At 40.7% G+C, this 13,053-nt stretch overlaps 1 protein-coding gene across 1 annotated transcript in view; it reads left to right on the top strand.

Moving 5' to 3' along the window:
* The window catches only part of LOC118410535 (C3 and PZP-like alpha-2-macroglobulin domain-containing protein 8), a gene marked incomplete in the record, with an annotated part of 108,215 nt that overhangs the window by 94,486 nt on the left and 676 nt on the right, over positions 1 to 13,053 (top strand).

Genomic DNA, 13,053 nt, shown 5'->3' with positions numbered 1-13,053 from the left:
AGATAAACAAAAGATGGTGTTCGCTACATTTCAACAATAGGACCTGTATAGTCCCCTATGTTTTGTAGTGTTAAAAGTAGTGAACTATGATCAGTTGAGTCCAAACAAAGATACTAATAAATCATGTTCCGAAAATATTTTATTTCGATGGTACATTATGGGACACTGGAGTTTTCTTTTACACAACCAATTAATCTAACCTGCATCTGTATCTGTATCTATATTGCCGGTATAACCGCCGTTCGGCGTAACCCACCTGCTGACGTTTCGATGGGTATCAGACATCTCAGAGCTTTTAACTGGAGTTCTGCTTCTCGTCGCTATATTTATGTACCTGGTGTAGGTGGCGCTTTTGTGGCGAGAGGACAATCCCAAACATTGCTAAGTTTGTATCCCCTCTCGTCTAGGTTTATTCAGGATAAGGAAGTTAATCTCGAAAATAAACTGGCCAGGGATAAGGGTGATACAATTTCAGGAATATGCGTACTTTTGTCGCAATTACTCTGTTACAAACTACCGAAAAAATAGCCTTCTTGACACTTGAAGCTAAAATTTACAATGATACATCAAATACAAACAATACACATTACAGCAACCAAACTAAAACATTAGTTTCACATCTTTTTACCCACCACTTCTATGCACTAGACACAAGACCTATTTTCAGTGCCCTCGCACCTTGAGACCGCCAAACCCTTTAAGTAAATCCTTGGCAGGATCAAGGTCCTTAAGGGAGCATGGTCCTGGGAAGACCGAAGGTCGCTCCCGTAGGGTCAGTATTTGCTTTTATAGGTTTCCGGGATTAAAACCGCCAAGAGAAGGATAACAGTGGAGTGGGTGCCTTCATAAACGTCGTATCTGGTGTACGTTTATGAAGGTTAGACTCACAGGCTAACAATGTTTACAGACAATTCGATCTCTACAACTGGATACCATTCAAAGATTAACTTCCGGACGTTACTCTTCTTCAGCGTTACTAGAATGAACTGGCATAACAATTCAGTACAAAACATCTAACTAAAAAAAGTTGAACATGTCAGAGTCACTGACTTGTAAGGCCAGATTGTATGCAAATGTTTCTCATATGTTTTTCACTGAATAAAAGACTACACGTGCAAAATAAATGTAATAGCTCTTATGGTAAGAATACACAATGGAAACTGTTATTGTCCTTTTTATCGCAGAGCAGGGTCCCATACCATGTACTGGGGAGTTCAAACTTAAGGCGAAGTCGTCCCTTCCGGTTTAAGTTGTATTTATCCTATCTCAGGTGTATATCTTAGATTCAGCCGGGTATCCCTATATCCTTGGACGTGCTTACACCAATAACAATGACTTGATGCCGTTAGAATTGTGTTACTGAAGACTTAAGAAATCTCAAGGTTAAGGCTATGATCTGTCCAGGACCCCCGAGCCTTTGGTAGTCTAAGGTTTGTACTGTAAGGGGAAGAATAACACGGGGTCGGTACATCAATAGGATACAGTTGGTCTTCTGTGTTATTCTAGGCTTATACTAGTCATCCTGATAACCTGGTGGGTTAACCTCTGCTTGGAAGCGCGGACAGTGATAATATTGACCGGGCCCCGTTGAAATTGTGTTTGAAATGAAGGAATTTGGGACTGTGGGTGTAAGGTTGTTTAGCTGTTATTTCACTGGTTGGCGCCTATTGGCGACTGTTTTGCGAAAGACATTCGCTAACCTGAAATGACAACAATATTTTTTTACTGAAAAGGTCTCATTGATGTATTACTCCGAGATCCGAGCCAATAACTAAAGGACTGTATGGATGCATGTTTTTAGCGGTGAGAAATTCCTTTTTGTCCAGAGGAACTGATCCCAAAAGTTAAATTGGTGAAAGTTTGTATCTAACTGAAGAAATTAGCAGGTAAAGTTTGGCAGCCGCGCGCTAGGTCGGAGGTACACAGTCCTTGTTTCTGAGAGGTGCGGTTGACTGGTGGCAGCTAAAAAGTGCCTGTTGCGAAGCTTGGCTAACTGCATTTTGTAATCGTCCTAGAAAAAGACTGTATGCATGGAGACTTTTGGGAATGTTTTTACATGATGACGAGAAACTGAGCTCAACAAAGAATGAATAATACCGATATTTTTCAAGTAGGTTCATTATGAATGCGCCCATGTAAAACACGTATTATAACATAGAAGGCTATGGGAAGCAAAACTCATCAATGAGACCAAAAAGTGAAGACAGCATTTGACAAAACGTCGTGAATGGGCCTTAACTACTAGTTGCCAATAGAGGCGATCAATACAAATATAAATGTACCCTTAAACATAACCTTCTTGTCGAATGAAGATTACTAATATACATGCTAAGCCTGTAGATTATACGTAATTCAGCCTCCCCGGCTGCGATGTATTAAGGAAATAAACCATCCTTTCATTCATTCGTTCATTCGAAGAAAAAAATTCCTCCTTGTAGTACAAGCAAAAACTTTTTAGGGCGTCAGTATGCTGTTGTTAACTTCCTGGCAAGTAGACTTTCCGCCTAGACATATATTTCATGTTGAACAGGCGGAGAAGCCAAACGTGACGTTTCCCTTTTTCCCCAGTTGGCAACTCTAATTTTTGCCTTGCCTGTGGAAAGCAAGGTCATTTCTAGGTCAAGTGAAACCTAAGAAGCCGTGAGAAGTGCGGGCCAAGTTGTACCGAAGTGTCATACGCCTATTGTCGTAACAAGCAGTACTTCCTGTACTATTTCGCAGACGTCACAGTTGGATTGCGCAGTTGACAACTTGAAAAGTAAAACGGTTGATTTTATAGTGACACATAACAATCCTTGAAAACCCTTTTATTAATCGCCAAGTCACTCCGTGAACGCCCAGTCTGTATCAACACTCGTGTACGCCTAGCCTGTATGTACACACTTGTACGTCTAGCCTGTATCTACACAGACTACACTCGTGTACGCCTAGCCTGTATGTACACTCGTGTACGCCTAGCCTGTATCTACACTCGTGTACGCCTAGCCTGTATCTACACGCGTGTACACCTAGCCTGTATCTACACTCGTGTACGCCTAGCCTGTATCTACACGCGTGTACACCTAGCCTGTATCTACACTCGTGTACGCCTAGCCTGTATCTACACACTTGTACGCCTAGCCTGTATGTACACTCGTGTACTTCTGGCCTGTATTCTCACACGTGTACACCCAGTCTGTATTCATACATGTGTACGCCCAGCCTTGTATCTACACATGTGTACGCCTAGCCTTGTTTCTACACGTGTGTACGCCTAGCCTGTACCTACACACTTGCACGCCCTGCCTGGTATCTACACATGTGTACGCCCAGTATCTACATTTGTGTATGCCCAGTCTGTATGTGTGTATCTACACATGTGCACGCTTAACCTGTATCTACACACGTGTACGTATTAGCCTAGACTGCATCCACATATAACAGGTGTAAATTCTGAATTTCAATTCAACCATTAACATGCATGGTGTACAATGACTTCGTTTGAAAGAGGCCAGAGGTCGACAAAAACAGTTTTGACATTGATACTGTCTTGCATATGTTGAATTGTGCACCTACGTAACGTTATATTCTCTAGGCAAGTCTGTGCACTGAAAAGTGCGCAGGTAGGGCGGACATAGACTGATAAGTTTAAAAGGCCAACTTTCTTGTTAATTCAATTGAGTCTTGGCCAAGAAGCAGTTCAGTCTGTCTATCCGTGAACAAAGCTCTACGCAAGTCCCAGCTGTAAATTTGGGAAGTTTGACTGGCAAGGGAATAATAATGTGTGTAAATAGTGGCCATAGGGAGGGACGTTTGGAGAGAGATTTGTTTCCCGACGAAAAGAATTATGACAGGGTGGCGCTAGGGGTCGCTACGTGTCTATTTCCGCCTGTTATTTCGAGACTGTGACTCAGCAGGACGCTAAAAGGTGTCCCAAAACTTCCATCTGGTTTCGATTGGCCGGATTGAGACATTGACCCCGGCCTTGTCTTCCGATCAGACCGCTCTTCCCGTGGGGAGTAGTAGTGTGGGCTTTGTTTACGCCATGCTACCACACAGGGACAGGTAGGAGGAGTGGCACTGATCAATCTAGTACCCTCTTTACACTAGTGTGTGTTCTTGGAGTAAACGAAGGACCAAGCAGTCAGGGGGAAAGTAAGGAAAGTCTTTTTTTTCTATTTAGAAGGATATGTTGGTCTTGGCGTCGGTAGGTAACCCTCAAAACTAGAATACCTGGGTCTATGCCAACATTAGGCTTTTATAGTAAGAGTTTGCTGGTTCGCAAATTTGTTTGTTCGTCCGTTTTTTGTTGTGTGGTGGGCTTCTACATAGTAAGGATCAGCCAAAGCCGGTGGGTAAGATAATTAGTTAACAGGATTATAACAACGATATTTACAGGATTGTCAAAACAGTCTTTATAATCTTGCACGACCTTGTTTTGGAGGTAAGAAATAAGTGATTGGATTTAGCACAATCTACTGGCGGCTTCCCTTAAAACTGCAGGTGGATGGAAAACATGTTAATCACACGGATAAAACTTTATCTGCGTCAGCTTGATGTATTTTTGATGTGGTTGAAGTAAGATGTGTGTATCGATTGTACATCAAAATAGAACGGCAGTGTTTTGAAAAAATACAGAATGAATTCCCTGTAACCCTCTGTCAAGCACACAATACTTTTACCATTATGCTCGCATTGAGTGCAAAAATGTTCATATTTATACAGCTATTATGCTGATACATGCCTAAGCTCTCATTGGTTCACGGCAGTTCTCAGCTCCGATTGGTTTCTGACAGAATGATAAAAATGATGATAAGAAATAAAAATAACATGCAAACTAAAACAATATGTTTTGCCCTACCCAGATAAACATAAGCATCGACCCATGACCACAATCCAAACATACTGTATTGTTTCGACTTCGAACACCGCGAAAACCTCATTTTGTTCCTACCGCGAATCTAAATGAACATACAGTATCTGGGACGGGATAGATTTACAAAAAAATAAAGTATTTGCTTCCGAAGACACGAAAACAGACTCAGTTAGACAGTAAACGGAGTTACTTCAGGACAAAGTTCGACTTGAGCTACTCTCTAAATTCCCTTCTGGATTCCTGTTGTTTTGTCTGATGGCGAATCTGACAGATGGCCAAGTGCGATAGGAAGAAGCAGATGAAGTCTTCCAACGAAACAGATGTAGATAGCATATGGTATATGGGACAAAGTCCGCCTTTTTAGTACCGTGGCCCGTTTTTAAATTTGGTATAACAAAATCAAACAAAGGGAGACCAGAGGTTTTTTTTTCACATTTCAAAGCAGATACAAAAGAAGAAGGAAAGAAAAGGGATGTGTCAAGCTACTAGTACCTACTATAGGTTACTTGTCCGCCGAGCTTCCACCAACCCCAACTCACCCCTGCCAACTTGACACATCCAAATAAAAAAAGACATTCGAATCGTAATTCCATGGCCTAGAAGAAGTAATGGCCCTCTGTCCTAAAAAGGCGAGGGGGCAACCTTTACCTTATGACGCTCATTGTTCTTTGTATGTGGCGTTGTTGAAAGTTAAGGCATCAACGCGACATATATATTCACATTTTACGTGATGGGAAAATTTGTTGTATTATTTTTAGAATAAGGCTAGAATCAATTAGTGCATAATGTAATTCATAAAGATGCTACAACGCCTAATGTATAAAGGAAGTGCAGAAGTTGATCAGACCTTCACCCCACACGGTAAAGCATATGGTGTCTACACGTCAATAGTCTGTTTGCTTGCTTGCTTACTTGCTTACTAAGCAAGTAATAGTCTGTTTAATCTCCACTAAAGCTAAGGGCACAACCCGCCGTACGTGCGAATCACGTGCTGTCTACGTACCAAAACGTGGGCAATCTTTGGGGCTCCGTAAGTGGTACGTACCGCCTCCGTACGGACTCGTAGGGAATCCGACGGGTTTTCGAGCACGCAGACACGCCGTAGAACTTTACGTGCAGGCAAAATTGTGTGACATCGGGCTGCGGATTCCTTCCCCGTACGTGCCAGTACAGGCGACGCGCCTGCCCTGTACAGTCTGAACCTTTTCAGAAATACGTGGCGGACGTGGCCTCCTTAAAAAACCTAAGGACAAATTGCACGTACGGCGGGTTGTGCCCTTAGCTTAAGTGACCCCACTACTTCAGGATGTCTGGGTCCACAGGCAACTCCGCGGGAAAGGTCGAAAGTTTCGTGTGTCGCACCTAATCTCCAAGCAGATGCGAGTCCGCTCTGTTTTGGTATCTAATGTTTGTTTGCGCATTAGGCCATGTTGATTTGATTATATGGATGATTTCCTTTGGTAAACAAAAAAAATGATGCTAGGAAATTTAAAAAAAAAAAGGTTTGGCCCAAAAACTTAATACGGTCCGGAAGTTTGAACAAATACAAAACGTTAGATTCTTCATTTTTCTTCTTTTATATCTTCTTCTTTGTCTTTGAAATTAAAATTTGACTTTTAAATTGAAATCATTATTCCGATATTTTGGTTCAATTCACGGCATATAATGTATATTTGCTCCTTATGCAGCTGCTTTGTATAATTCACAGCCAGTGGTACGGTTTAAGAAGTGAATCTTTCTTGATCTTTCTTAGAAAAAACGGACGAAACGTCTTGCGCGCTTGAAGTCATCTTAACAACCCTGGTCAGCAGCTCTGTCTCAAAGTCATGATCAGGATATTTTGAAATACGATTTTTGAATAGCTATTTTTGTTTTCGTTAATCTGCTACAAAGCGCCAAGGTCAAAGATTGTGTGCCACGGAACCCTCCATGAGCATGTAATGGAAATGTCGCATGGAGGTTACGAAAAACTGGTGAGAGTTCGACATCGCTGACGGAATTAGGTCAAGCCGTGACGAATTAAAGACCCCCATCGTTACGGTTTTCACATTTCATCTAGTAAACATTTAGACCAACATGCACACCAGAAACTTCACATGGTGTTTTCATTTATTATATTTCAGCCATACCATATATGGTATGGTGAAATATATTATGTTCGTAATGTTTCTTTCTTTCTCCTGTCAAATCTTCAAAGCGATTCATCTCCGTCGTTCCGTGACCAAATGACCTGAAATTTGGCACAAGGGTAGAGTGGGTCAATACCGAGGTGCGTTTTCCTCATTTTTTTCATATCTGCCTCTAAAATGATTTTATTGAAGTTTAAAGGTCATGTTTTGACCAAAACGGTATATTGTGGCCCCATGTTCCCTTGAATTACCATGGAATGACCTTAAATTTGGTGTAGATAGGCATTAGATAGTTGGTAAAATGATCCAAGTAAAATTTTTGGCATAAACCAATTTCAAATTATTAATTTCTGCACTTTTCTGAGGGGAAATTGGTTTTCTTTCGGTCTTCTCCCGTGAACTCCAGTGACCCCAGAGCCCACACGTGCCAGGTGCCAGCGGTCTGGAGAGAGCGAGAGTTAATTACTTTATGGACGCCAGCCAATCAGCGACGAGAAAGGCGAATGCTAGTTAATATTCATAAGCGGGGCCTTGCAATCCCGTATATACACAAACAGATGCATATTACAGCCTTACAGTGGCCATATGTTACCCTGTGCCCGGTTTGAAATTGTAGTTTGCGAGGATTTGGAGTTCAGACAGGGTCATTTGAGCGGTAGCGGACGGTACGCGTGCATTGAACGTTAGTGTCGATGACTTTACCAACATTCCGCATGGCACTATCAATCATTTTCGGCAGATTTGGACAGGGAAAATTGGACAGTTTGCGTTTAGTTTTGATACGTAAGTTTGACAGTGGCGAGAATGCATGTATTTTTTCCCGAACAAATGTAACGTTAGGTACTTCTAGTGTTGTTGTTGTTCTTTTTTGACGTAAACTCTGTAACGTTACATTCAAATTGTAAGTAACTTTAAACTGCCAGAGTTTGAGCCCAATAAAACACTCTCTGTACCAGAGTATCACCACTGACCTCCGAAATGAAACCCCCGAACAAGGTAGAAACACCTATCCTCCAGGTCTCTCACGCTACGAGCAGGAAATTATAACACTCAGACAAGATTACGTCCGATGGCTCAGCGGATTGCATACAAAGTAAAACAATCTAACAGTGGTACTTAACAAAGAATTCGAAGGAAAATGAAATATATAGATAAAGCCGAATCAAATTAACTCGTTGGTCCTGGGATTTTTCAGAAAGGAAATGAAGCGACAGAGCGGTAAAATTCTTGTAAAAATTCAAGACGTCTCCGTTTATGTAATGGCTCATACAAAACAAGAAGAAGATTGAAGTTTTTAGCTTGAAAAAAAAAACACTCCTACTACACAGTACCTGCACCTGCTTGACAATTATTAAAACGTATGCTTGCTTAAAAAAAGTTCACTGCAATAACAAATGTACCCACATCACAAGGAGATTATGACGGTACTTAGACCTAGTTATCCAAGTGGAAATTGTTGAATGTCGTCACGTAATTTCATGATGAAAATCTTCTTAATGGAAGATGCGTTTTTTTTTTTACTCTCGGAAAAATAGGAGCTGCCGCAATTCTCAAAACCAATCAGTTATGCATAGGCGCTCCTGTGGAAGATTATATTCTTCCATATAGGCCCGGGGCATATTGGGCAATTAAAGCGCAGGCTCTGTTTTGACCTGGAATCAATTCACAATATTAGTTCTCTTTTGGGGATAACTTACAGTGGGATAACTTACAGTTAAAATATTGCATTTTTGCGCAGGGGTGACTTGGAACAGTCCAATGTTGCGTGGGAATAGGTATGGCTGAAATATGCTGTATTTGCACCCAAGCAAATGTCGGCCTTTCTAGTTTTTGCCAGTTTTAAAGGGAAAAAAGAAACGTCACACTTCTCCGCTGATGACAAAAGATACAAAAAACAATTGCCGCAAATCGCCTGTAACTTTACCGCAAATGGGGAAATATGTCGTAATGGACCAATCTTAAATTTCCATCAAAATTAGCAACAACTACATATAAATCATAGCATGGCAATTTGACAATAACTTCATGTCTGTTAAATATTATTACATGTAGGATAGGTAGCAATATTGAAAGTATTCCATTGCAATGCTGTAAATGTAGAAATGTTCGCGGTTGTTTAATGTTCGCGGCTTTCGCGGTAGCCACTTCACTGCGAATTTTGAACCAGCGTCAACATTTTTCCATGGCAGTAAGAGACGACAGTCAGTGCATGGTGCTTCCGCGAACTTAAAACCACCGCGAAAAGTCCCTTTTCCCGCTACCGCGAAATTAAATCCCCGCGAACTTAAATACATTTACAGTACACGCTAGCATGTTATTCTTTGCGCAACACTGTAACAACAGCACTCTGGTTTTCCACAACATAACAGACGTAGAATTCAATTTACTTGGCAGCAACTGTGAAAAGGATTAGTTTCAGTTACTTCAGGTACTTTTCAGCTCCATTCTACCGACTCAAGGCGAATCCTATTAGAGAGGTCAAAGATCTACAGATCGGTTGATTGGCAATGACCTACAGAGCGTTAACCCCATCCATCAAATTCACAGCGTGACCAATCGGGTCAAGAGGACATGAATCATTCGAATGACAGTCTTGCGTACTATCTAGGTTGCGTACTATCTAGCTTTTCTAGGGGTGGGTACTAGGGCTGGGTACCGTACGGTGTACCGGTACAAAACCGTTTTTTTTCTCCGGATGTTGGACCGATTGGAAAATGAACTGATTATATGATCAGGCATTCACCCGTTTTCGGGGTTACCGGTCTAAGCAAATAACAAGAGCGAAGCAGAGGGTACTCTATAGTCAATTTTACCAACTTTTACAGTCAATCGCACAGAGGTAGTTCGCCTTGTAGGATGATAAAAATACCAGTGGAGGTCGAATACTACACAAAACAGATTTCTTTGTAGCAAAATGGACCATTGCTTTGAGTATCGTTCAATCATTAAGTTTTCACAGATGATTAGGTCCAGGTTTATGTCCGGGCCTGATGCTCTGGAGGCTGAAACGTACCTGTACCTGAATCTTCTACACCTGTAACCACCACTAGTACTGTCGCCTAAAGCTGTACAATCTACGGGCTTCATATACAGTAAGCTATAACAGTTAAGATAAGTTTTAGTGGTGTCAGGTCTTAATACTTCAATGTTGTGCTAATGTCATCGGCAGTTTAAAGCTCTGATTGTTTCATGACAGAAGAAGATGAAGTAGAAAGAAGAAAAAAAAACTATATGTTTTTACTTCAGAAAATGAAATACATGTACAGGGTAGCTTATTACATAAACGTCTAACCGTCATCGACGTAAAAAATATACAGTAGAAGCCGTTATTTCACAGCCCATTTGCCAATGTTTTTCGTGCAATTATCTGGCTGGTACAATATTACGAAGTTATCCAGCTGGACCACACACTAATTTGGGATTTTGAAATTCCGTGCAGTTAACAGAACTCTGTTGTGCAATTAACTGGCTTTTACTGTACTTCCATTTTTAGGTTAATGCTGACCTATATATCGTAGCTTCGAGACCACCCCAATGTTCCAAAGGGCACACCACGTGCCTGTTAACGGGAAAAACTCCGTCTCTGCCAAAAACTTCATTGTGGTTGAAACTTTTGATGGATGGGGCGAAGAATCGGAATTATTACCGGCCATTGTGGCAGAAACCGTCTCGTTGGAGCGAGCTCTTCGCAAGAGTTGGTGGTTTGTCCAGCGAACAAGAAGGGATTGTTCGATTTTTTTAAAGTTTAAAGTGATATAAATTTTTTTGGTCGAACGTGAGATAGCATTTGTCGGCGTTCGCCTAAGGAGGCAAGATTCCGTCCAAGTTTTAAGAAGGTGTTTGTTTCCTGATCTACTCAAGTAAGGTAGGTTTTAAAACTCTTGGATGAATGAAAAAAGGACCTTCATTGTACGTTAATGCTGTTACAAGCTAAGTGCAGGCCAAAATGATGAAGTAGTACTAAGTACAATTGGTGTTATAAGAGTATGGTATTCTTTTTATTACTACATGTACAAACTTGTTGAATACTAGTATGTACAGGTACAACTTCTTCTCACTACTAATTAAAACGGTTTTAAAATCTGTTTTGTAACGGCAGATAGCAAGCTTAAAATGCTTTATCTTATTGTTTTAGGATTAGACACTTGACAACGTCTTCTTGCCTGAAGTTTACTCTTGTCCGAGTATGTCACATTAGGATGAAACTCCATTTTGTTGCCTTTGGTGAATTGAGGTTTTAGCTCTAAACCCAGGTCTACTATCTGTATCTATATAGCCGGTATAACCGGTATAACCGCCCTTCGGCGTAACACCAGCTTCGCAGGCACGCAGCGCGGCAGCAGCTGGTTACATTACACTGAGCGACCCGTCACTAACTTTTGCACATATTTTTATAATCTGCCTTTTTTTGGCGAGTTTCGACACCTTTGACGCCAGGAGGTGAAAGCTGACGTAATGGTAGTTTACCTTTATGCGCAGGGTAACCTATTTCCGTTGTTTCTGGTTAAAATAGTGCATTTAGAAGCCGACGAACGGTGGTTTGAACTTGTAGTATCTTTTAAATATTGCGATGTGAAACCACCGCTTCGTTTGCCGACTAGTTCCTAATGCCTTATATCTAAAATAAAACAACATCGGATCGAATATAGGTTACCCCCATGGATAAAGGTGAACTACCGTCACTCCTTTGTCGCTCGCTTCCTGGGGTCTGGGAACCGCACCATCAAGCTATTGCGGTTATGCTCAAATCGGTTTTCAAAGCATTATTGTTATCTTTTACGCTTTCCGTAAGAGTATTGTATAGCATAGGCTTAAGATAGCTTCCCCAGACAACTGCACATATTTTTGTTCTTCAATATGTATTTGGTGTTAAAACAATGAATAAATTAATAAAAAAAGAAAAATACAGAGTAACAGCAACAGTTCTGTGCGTTCTAACCCATCTAGGTAGCCTTTCGTAAAAACAAATTCCGTTAAAAGGCGTCATATGCATATGATTTGCCTCAATTCAACCCATTGATGAGCCATGCTTTTGAAAACAGTACAGTAAAGCACTGTAAACAAAATGTATTTTAGGGTGTATTTTTGTGATGATTTGGTAACCATCTGTTGATTTATAGAAAGGGGACAGTTGTGAAAGGAGTGAAAAGAAGCAGCTTTTTTTATACACATTACCCGAATAAAGTTCATCTTGCTGAATCTGGATTCTATTCTGATCGCCTCGCTTCAAAGCAGTAGCTAGTCGCCAGGCGTCGCTGTTTTAAACATTTAGACTTGAACTCAGTTCTACATGTTGTCCCCAGACGCCCTGTGCTGGCAGAAATTCGCGATGTGATATTTTGATACAGCGTATCTTGAATTACAGAGGGTCATATTAGAAAGCCACACAGGTCTATTTACGCACACCACGTTTCATGTATTCAAGGACGTTATAACTTTATAACTTTATTGCACAACAATTGTACGAGGTACAAAGTATGACATCTACATAACTACAGTTCTATAGTTTTACTTAAGGCTTATCGAACTAATATAGGAGTTGTAGTATGGGATAAGTTTCTTACAATCATCGGAGGCTTTTGCAATCATTTTAGGAATTTCTAATGTCTAAACCTTCTTTAAAATATGTTTAAATATATCTGCCATGCAGGGATTGTCACATGTCATAATGTGTTTAAATTTGCACGTTATAATTAGGTCCATTGAGATAAATCATTGTGGATAAAATGACAGCCTTCTGTATAGAGAATTGTGTATATCAGAATATTTGGGACATACAACCATAAAGTGATATTCGTTTTCAATTAACTCTTGGCAGTATGGACAAACCCTCTGGTCGATAGTGTCCTTGTTGTATTTGTGTATGTTGGTTTTATGCTATTTCTTAACCGACTAGTGTCCTTTACGATAGCGTTAAGTCTTTTATTGAGCAAAATGCTTCTTTTTTACGACGTCTGCCCACAGTTGATCTTATGCTGCATACACCTGTTGTATAATTAAGTTAAATCCTGTGCACATGTGTCATCGCGTAATCAATTCCTGTGCGCAAGTTCACGAGGTAGACTGTGT

This window comes from Branchiostoma floridae, chromosome 2 (assembly GCF_000003815.2).
Source record: "Branchiostoma floridae strain S238N-H82 chromosome 2, Bfl_VNyyK, whole genome shotgun sequence".
Classification (NCBI taxonomy): Eukaryota; Metazoa; Chordata; class Leptocardii; order Amphioxiformes; family Branchiostomatidae; genus Branchiostoma; species Branchiostoma floridae.
This window is presented reverse-complemented; position numbering and strand designations above follow the sequence as displayed.